The 12,429-nt window shown below is 32.2% G+C and overlaps 1 protein-coding gene across 2 annotated transcripts in view; it reads right to left on the bottom strand.

Annotated features, from left to right (window-relative positions):
• The window catches only part of rut (adenylate cyclase rutabaga), a 439,239-nt gene extending 427,812 nt beyond the window's left edge, over positions 1–11,427 (bottom strand). For both annotated transcript variants that reach the window (XM_075302255.1, XM_075302254.1), the window contains exon 1: positions 11,289–11,427. The gene's annotated coding sequence lies outside the window, so the exon portion shown is untranslated. The remainder of the gene's footprint in view (positions 1–11,288) is intronic.
• Positions 11,428–12,429: the final 1,002 nt, after the last annotated feature.

The following is a 12,429-nucleotide window of genomic DNA, read 5'->3' as shown; positions in this document are numbered from 1 at the left end:
TCATAATATATTCGGATGTACGGAATTTGAGGAAGATCGGTTGATATACACCCCAATTATGACCAGATCGGTGAAAAATATACATGGCAGCTATATCTAAATCTGAACCAAAATCAATAGGGATCGTCTTTGAGCCGAAACAGGACCCTATACCAAATTTTAGGACAATCGGACTAAAACTGCGAGCTGTACTTTGCACACAAAAATACATCAACAGACAGACAGGCAGACGGACAGACAGACGGACATCGCTAAATCGACTCAGAATTTAATTCTAAGACCATCGATATACTAAACGATGGGTCTCAGACTTTTCCTTCTTGGCGTTACATACAAATGCACAAACTTATTATACCCTGTACCACAGTAGTGTGAAGGGTATAAAAATATGGGAAACATTTAAATCTGAAGCAATTTTAAGAAAAGTTCGCAAACGTTTATTTATGATTTATAGCTCGATATATATGTATTAAAGTTTAGGAAAATTAGAGTCATTTTTACAACTTTTCGACTAAGCAGTGGCGATTTTACAAGGAAAATGTTGGTATTTTGACCATGTTTGTCGAAATCAGAAAAACGTATATATGGGAGATATATCCAAATCGGAACCGATTTCAACCAAATTTGACACGCATAGTTACAATGCTAATTCTACTCCCTATGCAAAATTTCAACTAAATCGGAGCAATAAATTGGCCTCTGTTGTCATATGAGTGTAAATCGGTAAATCGATTTCAACCAAATTTGGCGCGCATAGCTACAATGCTAATTCTACTCCCTGTGCAAAATTTCAACTAAATCGGAGTTAAAAATTGGCCTCTGTGGTCATATGAGTGTAAATCGGGCGAAAGCTATATATGGGAGCTATATCTAGATCTGAACCGATATCAACCAAATTTGGCTCGCATAGCTACAATGCTAATTCTACTCCCTGTGCAAAATTTCAACTAAATCGGAGCAAAAAATTGGCCTCTGTGGTCATATGAGTGTAAATCGGGCGAAAGCTATATATGGGAGCTATATCTAAATCTGAACCGATATCAACCAAATTTGGCTCGCATAGCTACAATGCTAATTCTACTCCCTGTGCAAAACTTCAACCAAATTGGGGTAAAACTCTGGCTTTTGGGACCGTATTAGTCCATGTCGGGCGAAAGATATATATGGGAGCTATATCTAAATCTGAACTAAAACTGCGACCTAGACTTTGATTACAAAAATGTGTTCACGGACAGACGGACACCGCTATATCGACTCAGGAGCCCACCCTGAGCATTTTTGCCAAAGGCACCATGTGTCTATCTCGTCTCCTTCTGGGTGTTGCAAACATATGCACTAACTTATAATACCCTGTTCCACGGTATGGAGCAGGGTATAAATAGTAAACTTTGCTCCTCTTTATTCCACGGCATACAATATACGGTGCAAATGAAACATTTGGACTTTAAACGGACACATAATATTATTGTGGGTCCCAAGCGCTAATTTATAATATTACTCAGCTTGGCTAAGAATATTTTTACAAGGACTCGGACCTAAAGTTTGCCCTTTATCATTGATTTCACAGAAAAATATTTCACGAAAAATTTTCCAATTAAAATCTTAATTGAGTTTTAAAAAATATTCGTTTAAAAATTTAATTGATTCAACAAATTTTTTAAGTGAAACAAAAAACAATCACTCAAATTAATGGTATCGATTAATTTTTTAATTGGATAAATTAATTTTTTAATTGGCTGTCAATTCATTTTTTAATTGATACTATCATTTCTGTGATTGAAGACATTTCAATTAAAAAATTATTTGGATCAATTAATTTCTTGAGTGAATCAGAAAAAATTTTTTGTGTGTTCGACCATATATCCACTAAATATAAAAATTATTAAGCTGAGTTCACTTTCATATTGATCTACCACCCAATTTTACTACTTGTCTGAACTGACATTGTTTTCTATGGGATGGAACACAATGTTAGTAAACAAAATATGGGTAATATTTAAATCTGTACCAATTTTGAAGTAACTTCGCAAAAGTGTATTTATGATTTATCGGTCGATAGATATGTATTAGAAGTATTGGAAAATTTAAGTCATTTTTACCAGTTTTCGACTTAGAAATTTTTCTTTTTCATCAAGAAATTATTTCATTGGATAGATTTTAATAACAGATTTCGAATAACGAATACCAGCGTAAAAACTAGTTAAAAGTCTCCGCCGGCTTCATTCTCTACTTCCAACTCAATTCTGCCCTGAAAAATACAAACATTTACTTTTGCACCGAAACGAATTTTTTGTTTATCTGGTCAAATTTTTTTTTTATTTCGTATATGTTTGAACTTACAGAGATTCAATGAGGAAAACATGGTTAAATTTGTGAAAACGGCAACCCTTAGCAATACAAGCAATCTCTCAAACCCCCTTCCCTTACATAGGTTGGCAGTGGTTTATGCGAGAATACTAGAATGGGATTTGTGAATATGGCAGACTTCAATTGCGACAAAAGCTCTTGTCATTCGATTGCAAGAATTGAAGTAGGCTACCGAACACAAAGTCTGTAACAGTTGCAAGCAATGAAGAACCACGAAATCTACAAGAAAAGAAAAGGGCGCGACACAATAAAGTGATGATACAAGTGCAGGAAATGATACTCCTCTTGTTTCGAGTGCGTAGAGGAGAAATGAAATCAAAGTAAAACAAACGAATGAGTTTTTTAAATAAGAACTGATAATAGAGCACAAAACATAACACAAAAACAAAAAATGGTTAGGTTTAATGAAGGCTAAGATATAACCGTAGAATAAACTTGAGAATGAAATTGGTTTAATCTTGAGGTCGAGTAGCAGTCGTTGGGAATGGCTTAACACAAAATCGCAAGGATAATTAAGACATTCAAGTGCCGGATTAAGTTCACGGGTGTGCAATCGGTTATAGCCTTATTAGATGCAGTACTTTAGAGGATTGCTGGGCAACTTTGAAAAACAAAAATTAAATCTTCAGCAATCTATGATTGAAAATATTGCCGCTAACTCTAAATTTAACATATGCTACCAGAAGAAAATTTTGGCAGTATATTATTGAAATTATAACCGCAAGCATATTGGTTTAATGTTCTTGATTTCTCTAAAACAACATGTATATACCGTAAGTTCGGCCAGGCCGAATCTTATGTACACCCAGAGAAGGAATATGATCACCTCACCCATGTTTCGAGAGCAAAATGTTATTTTTGGACGGAGAACATGTAACATGTTTGCGGCAACCATGTTATTTTCTCAAAAAGCATATGTCTGACTTCGGCAATCATGTATATATTTGCCGAGAAAACAACATTTTTGCAAAAAAAAATGTTCCATGGTCACCGTCCAAAAATAACATTTTGCTCTCGAAACATGGTTGAGGTGATCATATTCCTTCTCTGCGTGTACCCTCCACCGTGGATTGCGTAGAAACTTCTACTAAAGGCTGTCATCCGCAATCGAATTACTTGGGCTGCGGTAACACTTGCCGATGGCAAGGTATCTTCAAACTTCTTAACACCGTCTTCTAAATTGTAAGGTAGTCCATACGGTGCATTTATTAAACAAAAACAGAGCCAATTAAACACGTATATAATTCAGTTTGACAAAATTTTCTATAGAAATAAAATTTTTCTATAGAAATAAAATTTTGACAAAAATTTCCTATAGAAATAAAATTTTGATAGATTATTTTTGGCGATATGGACCAATTTTTGCCTGATTGGCCATCGGCTATATATAAATATAGACCGATATGGACCAATTTTTGCATGGCTGTTAGCGGCCATATACTAGTGCAATGTACCAAATCTGATCTGAATCGGAAGAAATTTGCTCTTCCAAGAGGCTCCGTAGGTCAAATCAGGCGATCGGTTTATATGGGGGCTATATATAATTATAGACCGATATGTACCAATTTTTGCATGGTTGCTAGAGACCATATACTAATACCACGTACCAAATTTCAACCGGATCGGATGGATTGTGCTCCTCTAAGAGGATCCGCAATCCACATCTGCGGGTCGGTTTATATGGGGGCTATACGTAAAAGTGGTCCGATATGGCCCATTTGCAATACCATCCGACCTACATCAATAACAGGGAGCCACCGTGGTGCAATGGTTAGCATGCCCGCCTTGCATACACAAGGTCGTGGGTTCGATTCCTGCTTCGACCGAACACCAAAAAGTTTTTCAGCGATGGATTATCCCACCTCAGTAATGCTGGTGCCATTTCTGAGGGTTTCAAAGCTTCTCTAAGTGGTTTCAATGCAATGTGGAACGCCGTTCGGACTGGGCTATAAAAAGGAGGTCCGTTTTCATTTAGCTTAACATGGAATCGGGCAGCACTCAGTGATAAGAGAGAAGTTCACCAATGTGGTATCACAATGAACTGAATAGTCTAAGTGAGGCTGATACATCGGGCTGGTGAACTTCAGTGCATTAATAATGACATAACTTCCCTCTTTTATTTTTCTGCTAGGTAAATGCATTCTAGTTATATTGCAATCCATTATAATTGAAACTTATTAAGAACGAATGAATGAATCATCGTTCTGATTTATTTTATATTTTAATAAAAATTTTCTGCATTTGTTGGCTACGAAGAACATGATTTTATATCGATAAATTTTATTTTATGGTTCCTCATATAAATCAACTATTTATAGATATGGTTGAGGTCAAAATTAATTTTATGTCTGCAAACCGTTCCACAACCGTCAATATAATTTTCTGTGATTTTTTTTTATATACAAGCTATTTGAATTTATATACATTCAATAAAAATGCGAATGACGTCAATTAAAAAAAGTTTCACCGATCGTAAAAATACTACAAATGTCATAATTAATGCCTAAAAAATCCAAATGGAATGTTATTTTTATTTAATCAATGAGACACTTTCAAATATGTTGAATTGTATTCCCTTTTGTGTGTAAGAAAATCGAAAACTTTGTTTTTTTTTTTGTAATTCGTGTACCCAAAATATTTCGGAATTTTTAAAGGATTTTTTCAATAAAAATGTAGTTTTTGCTCTTATACGAGGTACATCTGAACAGGAAGAACAAGTATATACGGCCGTAAGTTCGGCCAGGCCGAATCTTATGTACCCCCTTACCATGGCTTGCATAGAAACTTGTACTAAAGACTGTCATCCACAATCGAATTACTTGGGTTGCGGTAACACTTGCCGATGACAAGGTATCTTAAAACTTCTTAACACCGTGTTCTCAATTGTAAGGTAGTACATACGTGGTATATATTAAACACAAAAGGCCGATCAAATACTAATTCAGTTTGACAAATTTTTCTATAGAAATAAAATGTTGTTGTTTTTGAACTCAGATTAAAACCATGCATTGACTAAACTACAAGTATAGCTTAACCAACAGAGGAAAATAATGTTTGTCAAATTTATTTGGGCAAAGCCCTATAGACTGCAAGATGGTTGGATGTACAGCTGTTTCGGAATTACCTCATCAGCATCCTCTACTTGCAGCAAAACTATCAACCAATTATCAGAATAAATTAAGCTATACTTGTAATTTAGTCAATGCATACTTGTAATTTAGTCAACAATAACAAACAAAACGAAATAAAATTTTGACAAAACCTTCTATAAAATAACATTTTGACAAAATTTTCTTAGCAATAAAATTTGACAAAATTTTCTACAGAAATAAAATTGTGACAAAATTTTGTATAGCAATAAAATGTTGATAAAATTTTCTATAGAAATAAAATCTTGATAAAATTTTCTATAGTAATAAAATTTTGACAAAATATTCTATAGTAATAAAATTTTGACAAAATTTTCTATAGAAATACAATTTTGACAAAATTTTCTATAGAAATAAAATTTCGACAAAATTTCCTATAGAAATGAAATTTTGACAAAATTTTCTAAAGAAATAAAATGTTGACAAAATATTTTATAGTAATAAAATTTTGACAAAATTTTCTATGGAAATAAAATTTTGACAAAATTTTCTATAGAAATAAAATTTGGACAAAATTTTCTATAGAAATGATATTTTGACAAAATTTTTTAAAGAAATAAAATTTGGACAAAATTTTCTATAGAAATAAAATTTTGACAAAATTTACTATAGCAATATAATTTTGGCACAATTTTCTATAGAAATAAAACTTTGACAACATTTTCTAAAGAAATAAAATTTTGACAAAATTTTCTATAGAAATAAAATTTTGATATAAATTTAGATACCATTATATCTATATATAAAAATTTGTATCACATCGAAATATTGGCCTCAGACCCCATAAAGCATATGTGTTCTGGGTCATGGTGTCGATCTAACGATGTCCGTCCGTCTGTGGAAATCGCACTAACTTCCGAACGAAACAAGCTACCGACTTGAAAATTTGCCCAAGTAGAAATAAAATTTTTACAAAATTTTCTATAGACATAAAATTTTGACAAAATTTTCTATAGAAAGAAAATGTTGACAAAATTTTCTATAGAAAGAAAATGGTGACAAAATTTTCTATAGAAAGAAAATGTTGACAAAATTTTCTATAGAAATAAAATTTTGACAAAATTTCGACAAAATTTTCTATAGAATTAAAATTTTGACTAAAATTTTCTAAAGAAATAATAAATTGACAAATTTTCTATAGAAATAAAATTTTGATATAAATTTAGGTGCAATTATATTTATATATAAAAATTTGAATCACATCGAAATATTGGTCTCAGACCCCATAAAGTATATGTGTTCTGGGTCCATCTAGCGATCCGTCCGTCTGTGGAAATCACACTAATTTCCGAACGAAACAAGCTACACTGTTAGAAAAATATGTTTTTCATATGTTCCGATATAAACAAAATGTGTTTCGGGCACAATTTTTAAACAGAATATATTTAAGTGCCAACAGGTAATGTTTCTAAACTAACACTAAATGTTTGGGACACATATGTTAATATGTTAAATATATTATGTTTGGGGCATCTCGTATTTTGTTTATCATCGCGATTTGGAGTCACTACCTTCTTGTAAGTCGATAGTCCGGCTCGTTTTTTGGCTCGATGCACGGTTGTAGACGATACAGCCAGCTTATTTGCGGCATCTCGGAGAGAGAGGTTAGGGATTCGCTATAAACTACCGGCAACTCTCTTTGTCGGCATCCGGCTTTCGATTTCCCCCCGATCCAGACTTCCTGGCTGTCGACAAACGTTCCCCAAACACTTTAATTACATTTGTAACGTTTGATTTGGCAACTTTTAGCGATTTTGCCGGCTCTGCGTGCGAGTAGCTCGGATTTTCGCGATGCGCGAGCAAAATTTTGATACGCTGCTCTTCTTGCTTGGACGTCATTTTGACAACTGAAGAGTGAATTCAAAAATCTAAATAATTTCCGAACGAAACAAGCTACACTGTTAGAAAAATATGTTTTTCATATGTTCCGATATAAACAAAATGTGTTTCGGGCACAATTTTTAAACAGAATATATTTAAGTGCCAACAGGTAATGTTCCTACACTCAAAAAAAAGTGAACTCACTATTTCACTAAAGCCAATTTAACTATATTTTAGTTCATGAACTTATTATATTTGGTGAAAGTTTCATTTACTCTAATAATTTTTTGCGTACGTTAGCTAAATGTACTAAAAGAGAGGAAAAAATTATACACAAGTTAAGGATAGAGATTTACCAAATTCGTATTTGCCATAAATTAGTTCATTATTTCTTCAAATTTGTAAATTTTACTACAAAAGCGTCCATGATGAACTTCGTATGTCACTAAAGACATTCTTGCAATTTTTAACTCCAATTTTTTCCTTCAAACTACAAAATTTTCTTTAAAAAGTGAAAAAAATTATTTATGTCTAATAAATTTTCTTGAATTTGTCGAAAAATTTTACTTATTTTTGTGATATCGGCGCGACGACCAGCGCTTGTAATACTGTTTAGTTAAAAATTTCTAAAAATATTCAAAATTTTCTAAAATTAATCAAAAGTTTTCTTCCTGGTGGGTTCACTGTTTTTTCAGTGTAAACTAACACTAAATATTTGGGACACATATGTTAATATGTTAAAATATATTATGTTTGGGGCATGGATGTTTCATAAAAATAATATGTGTGAATGTAAACATATATAAATTTCTGTGAAATAAAATTTTCTATAGAAATAAAATTTTGACAAAATTTCGACAAAATTTTTATAGAAATAAACTTTTGACAAAAATTCGACAAAATTTTTCTATAGAAATAAAATTTTGACAAAATTTTCTATAGAAATAAAATGTTGATAAAATTTTCTATAGAAATAAAACTTTGACAAAATTTTCTATAGAAATAAAATTTTGACACAGTTTTCTATAGAAATAAAATTTTACTAAAATGTTCTATAGAAATAAAATGTTGACAAAATTTTCTATAGAAATAAAATTTTGACAAAATAAATTTTTTGTTTGGTAGAATTGTGCTCAAATTTTGGTAGAATAGTTTTGACTCGTTAGCCATGAACTCCTTAATTAATATGTTCATAATCTTCACCATTGGATGAACATTTAAAATTTTGTTTGCTCCATATTGACATATCAGTTATAGTTTAAGCAAAGCTAAAAAGCATTCATAAATTGGACAAGTCTTTAAAGGTTTTTAAAAATTCTTTTTGTATGAAAAATGACATAGTTTATAGTTAAAGACATGTTTGAATTTAGAATTTTAAACAAAGGACAACACGTATGTATGAAGGACAATAATTATACATGGCGAAAGCAGGCATAAACATGAATACATTAAACTTTGCGTCATAGTATCAATAACGAAAAACCTAAATTTAAAAGTGCGTTACGTCTAAAATTTATCCTTAATATATATTCTCGCTTCTCTTGCTAGAAATCAATACCAAAATAATTTAACTAAAGTCAAAATCTGTAGAACTGATCTGTTTTTCAGTGTGGTCAAGCTCTTAACCTATCACGATAATTTCTTTATACCAATTTGAAATTTTTACATTATTAAAAGATTTTCTACAACACAACCTAATTCACCAGACTGAACTTGGCACAATTTTAACTTGAATAGAAAAAATATACAAATACATTAGCCAACAAGTATTTAAATCATACTATGGGCATAACTGTCATCATGTCTATATATTTCATATGTCTTTCAGTTAAAGTTAGTGGAGATGATATTTGCAATTTACTTTTCTGTTAACTGGCAGTTAAAGCCTAACGGAACTACATGAAGACGGGCGTTAATTTTGTAAATCAATGAATATTTTATAGAATTTACGAAAAGAAAAATCCATATTTGCTTTAAAGTAATGTCTGGGTCATAGACAAGACAAAATTTTCTGTTTTACTACTTCCTTTTAATGGCAAATTTGAAGAAGCAAAAATAAAACCAGATGTTGCAAAAACAGACGTCATACCATCGCTAACACATAGACTTGCTCATACCCCTCCTCCCGACCAAACAATACACATGGCTCTTTTTCGGAGGGACCAAAAAGGAATCCACTAACAATTTCTTTAAGCTTTTTGCCAAAATTCCCCTACCAAAAAACAAAACAGAAAACGAAAACATATGAGAACAAAATGAATTCACAAAGTAAACGAGAAAAAGTGAAACATGGGATTAGAACAAAAAGGCAGGAAAAAGTGAATAAAAAAGGAAGAACGGCGAACGACCCATTATAAAACAGAGAACACAGCCAAGGAAACCAAAAGGCTGGGAGATGAGACATAATATCAGGAAACCGACAAATACAAAACCCTCCCAAATAAATGGTTAACGAACAAAACATGTTTTATGCCCATCTAGATACTCTGTATACAATTTGAAAGCGACTTGAACTAGCTACTAATTTTGGTTTAGAGAATTGCAAAAGAATCATCCATGTCACGTTTTCGAAGAATATTTCACATAAAACATTTTCTGTTTTTTTTTGCGTTTTTTACATAACACTTGAGCATTCATAAAGGTGTTTTGTGCGATATTCCATACCATGGGGCTATTTTAAGAGGTGAAATTGGTTTTCGTTTGGTTTATTCGAAACAATGACAAAGAATGACGGGGTTATCCCATAGGTGAGGCAAGGCAATAGGGTAAGACGAGGGGTAAACATAATATTTGACAGTTTTTTTTTTTTATTTGTGGTTATCTAATGGAAATTAGTTTCTTGCCGAAATCATTATGGAATATCGATTATTTTTTCATCTTTAATACTAAGTTCTAGAGATTCTTTAAAGTTTGTTAATTTTTTCTTCGATTTTTTTTTAAATAACTGCTTTATTTATTATTTAACAGTGAAAACTCCAGCCAAACAAAGGGAGGGAGAGAGGTATTATATGAAAATCGGGATTGTTTCTCCTCGCGCTCTCTCTCTCTTGATTTAAAGTGGGAGATGACAGACACCTCCTAAGTAAGGACTTTTCAGAGGGTTTTCAACACCAATTCTCTTTTTTATATTAACCCTCTTGTTTGTTGTTTCTATTGTAATCCACGAATGTCTGTTGTTGTTGTTGTTTTTACATGTTTGTTATAATATTTACACTTAGATGCCATTTATTTGTTGGTATTCTCTTAGCTGCTTGCTATTGTTGGTTTTGTTACGCAAATATTGATTTTATGGCATTTAAATATCACAAACATTTCATTGCTTTCCCTATTATTATATTCTAATGGTCTTCCTCATAGGATATATTCACTAACAACAATCACATTGGTGTTGTCATCTTTTATTTTTGTTGTTTTTTTTTTTTTTGTTCTTCTTCTTCTCTGGCACTTTGCACTCTATATTTACAAAGGTTTCTGTATTTATTGTTGTTGTTTTAATGCTGCTTTAATAGTTGGTAATTTATTTCACATTTCCACAAATTGTTGCACTCACACTCTATTTTTTGTGTTTGGTTCACACACACACACACACATGTATATGTACTCTCACTTTGCACCAGACTCACATACACGGCTTTAGCAGCAACTCTAATAATGTGGCATTCTCTTTTTTTTCCCATGTTGTTGTTTGTTTTTCCATTATCTACAAAACTATCTGTGACCATTTGTTAATTAATTCACTCTAAACTAAAACTTTTAATATTGCCTCTAACATAGGCTAAAACAAAGCAATAACAACAAAAAACAAACTGGCATATTACAATCGACAACAGCAACGAAGATGACGCCCGTAAAACTATTTGCCTCCAAACAAAATCTCTGGTGTTACCAATATTCTAGATTTTCACTTATGTTAAATGTGTTGTAGAATGTTGACGATTTTCTTTTCATTACCATTTATTATACGTTTTGATGTTTTTATTGTTGGTATTGCATTTATGTAAATGTTTTGTTTTTCTTGTATTTATTTGTTTATATTTCGGCGTATTGAACTTTGTTTAGTAATTTTCCAACCGTTCGCTTTGAATTCTCATCGAGGACTGGAATACCATACGCTCAAACTTTTAGTCTAATAAGATACTTTGTCGTTGACTGCTTCTTCTTCTCCTTGGTGGTTTTCGTTGCCGTGGTACTACTCTTTACGTACTAAAAGTATCTCAAAATGCTATTGCCTGTATCTGAAACGGGTGTGTGCGTGTGTTTACATTTTCTTCTTCATGCTCATGCTCATTTGGTCAACACTGAAAGCAACAACTTGTATTGTTGTTGTCTACTACTGCATTTGAATGGACGACTAATCTCCAAAGAGCTCTCTCGGTCTTTAAGTCTCACATTTCGATTCGTGTGGCACTCTCACTTTTCTACAAAATGGTTTGTTTACATTAGTACTCTCCATAAGAACATTTTTAGGTTTTAGCGCAGAGACATTCAATAAGAAGAGATCTCTAGCAGTTTTCTCCTTAAAGGAAGTTATTCTGATATTCAGTGTTGTTATGCACAAATCCGTTTTCGCCATTAGTTTTTTCAATAATTTTATTTCAAATGACCAAGAAAAAAAATGCGATGAATATTTTATAAAAATTTAATTTTTGTAATCTAAGTTTTGGATACTGCGATGGTGATTTAAAAAAAGATACAATTTCTTTTGACCATTGTTCGCATATCCACTACCAGGTGGATGCAGGGATGGAAAATGCAGTACTTTAGTACTTTTTTTCAATACTTTTCACCATGGTCAGCAGTGCTGCCGTTAGTGAAAAATTGAGTGAAGTAGATTTGGAAAGTAGATTGAATAAAATTGAAGTAGCATACATTTTTGAAAACAAAACAATAGAATTCATTTTATTATACCCTCCACCATAGGATGGGGGTATATTAACTTTGTCATTCCGTTTGCAACACATGGAAATATTGCTCTAAGACCCCATAAAGTATATATACTCGGTCGTGGTGAAATTCTGAGTCGATCTAAGCATGTCCGCCTGTTGCAATCACGCTAACATCCGAACGAAACAAGCTATCGACTTGAAACTTG

This window comes from Haematobia irritans, chromosome 3 (genome assembly GCF_050003625.1).
Source record: "Haematobia irritans isolate KBUSLIRL chromosome 3, ASM5000362v1, whole genome shotgun sequence".
Classification (NCBI taxonomy): Eukaryota; Metazoa; Arthropoda; class Insecta; order Diptera; family Muscidae; genus Haematobia; species Haematobia irritans.
This window is presented reverse-complemented; position numbering and strand designations above follow the sequence as displayed.